This window comes from Eleutherodactylus coqui, unplaced genomic scaffold, assembly GCF_035609145.1.
Source record: "Eleutherodactylus coqui strain aEleCoq1 unplaced genomic scaffold, aEleCoq1.hap1 HAP1_SCAFFOLD_948, whole genome shotgun sequence".
NCBI lineage: Eukaryota > Metazoa > Chordata > Amphibia > Anura > Eleutherodactylidae > Eleutherodactylus > Eleutherodactylus coqui.
The window spans coordinates 5,490-7,500 of record NW_027101830.1 but is presented as its reverse complement, the minus strand read 5'-3'; positions in this window follow the sequence as shown (position 1 = coordinate 7,500).

Genomic DNA, 2,011 nt, shown 5'->3' with positions numbered 1-2,011 from the left:
GGAGGGGCTGGGGGGTGACGGAGAGCGGGCTGTTGGCAGCTGTGTGGTGGCTGCTGGCAGCCGTGTGCTGGCTGCAGGGGTGGGCCTGGGCGGCTGCCGAGGGCCCCCGAAGCGCACCTACCAGCAGTAGCTCAAGACCCAGGCTGAGCCTCCGATGTGCCCGGGCAGGACACCCAGGAGGCGGGGAGCAGCCCCCGCTGAAGTCCATGGCATGTGCCAGAGGCGAGTCTTGGAGAAAAAACGACAAAGTCCAAACGCTCCAGGCGTGCAGGCCAGGGGTGCGGACCGGGCTGGCCGGGCCGGCGGGAGCTGCGGCTGCCGGGGCTGAGCCGAGTGTTGATGCATGTCGTGAGAACCGGGAAGGGGACAAACCTGTGGCTCCAGGCCGGGTGGGAGTTCCAGTAGGTCGGCCTGACTCTGGAGGTTTTCCCCTTGGCATTTCCCCATTGGCCAAAACGGGGGAAGTCAAAAAAGCACCCCCGGCAGATGTATGCAGGAGGGGCTGGGGGGTGATGGCGAGCGGGCTGTTGGCAGCTGTGTGGTGGCTGCTGGCAGCCGTGTGCTGGCTGCAAGGGTGGGCCTGGGCGGCTGCGGAGGGCCCCCCCGAGTGCACCTACCAGTAGGGGCTGAAGACCCAGGCTGAGCCTCCGATGTGCCCGGGCAGGACACCCAGGAGGCGGGGAGCAGCCCCCGCTGAAGCCCAGGGCAGTTGGCACAGATGGGTCTTTGAGAAAAAACGACAAAGTCCAAACGCTCCAGGCGCTGGCCAGGGGTGCGGACCCGGCTGGCCGGGCCGGCGGGGGCTGCAGCTGCCGGGGTTGAGCCGAGTGTCAGTGCAGGTCCTGAGAACCGGGAAGGGGACAAACCGGTGGCTCCAGGCCGGGTTGGAGTTCCATGAGGTCGGCCTGACTCTGGAGGTTTTCCCCCTGGCTTTTCCCCATAGGCCAAAAGGGGGGAAGTCAAAAAAGCACCCCCAGCAGATGTATGCAGAGTTGGGCTGGGGGGTGACGGAGAGCGGGCTGTTGGCAGCTGTGTGGTGGCTGCTGGCAGCCGTGTGCTGGCTGCAGGGGTGGGCCTGGGCGGCTGCCGAGGGCCCCCGTAGTGCACCTACCAGCGGTGGTTGAAGACATTGCCTGAGCCTCCGATGTGCCCGGGCAGGACACCCGGGAGGCGGGGAACAGCCCCCGCTGAAGTCCATGGCATGTGCCAGAATCGAGTCTTGGAGAAAAAGTGACAAAGTCCAAACGCTCCAGGCGCCGGCCAGGGCGGTTGACCCCGGCTGGCCGGGCCGGCGGGAGCTGCGGCTGCCGGGGCTGAGCCGAGTGTCGATGCATGTCGTGAGAACCGGGAAGGGGACAAACCTGTGGCTCCAGGCCGGGTTGGAGTTCCAGGAGGTCGGCCTGACTCTGGACGTTTTCCCCTTAGCATTTCCCCATAGGCCAAAACGGGGGAAGTCAAAAAAGCACCCCCGCCAGATGTATGCAGAGTTGGGCTGGGGGGTGACGGGGAGCGGGCTGTTGGCAGCTGTGTGGTGGCTGCAGGGGTGGGCCTGGGCGGCTGCGGAGGGCGCCTTCAGAGTGCACCTACCAGTAGGGGCTCAAGACCCAGGCTGAGCCTCCGATGTGCCCGGGCAGGACACCCAGGAGGCGGGGAGCAGACACCCCCGCTGAAGCCCACGGCAGTTGGCAGAGATGAGTCTTGGAGAAAAAAAACGACAAAGTCCAAACGCTCCAGGCGCTGGCCAGGGGTGCGGACCGGGCCGGCCGGGCCGGCGGGGGCTGCGGCTGCCGGGGCTGAGCCGAGTGTTGATGCATGTCCTGAGAACCGGGAAGGGGACAGACCGGTGGCTCCAGGCCGGGTTGGAGTTCCAGGAGGTCGGCCTGACTCTGGAGGTTTCCCCCCTGGCTTTTCCCCATAGGCCAAAAGGGGGGAAGTCAAAAAAGCACCCCCGCCAGATGTATGCAGAGTTGGGCTGGGGGGTGACGGGGAGCGGGCTGTTGGCAGCTGTGTG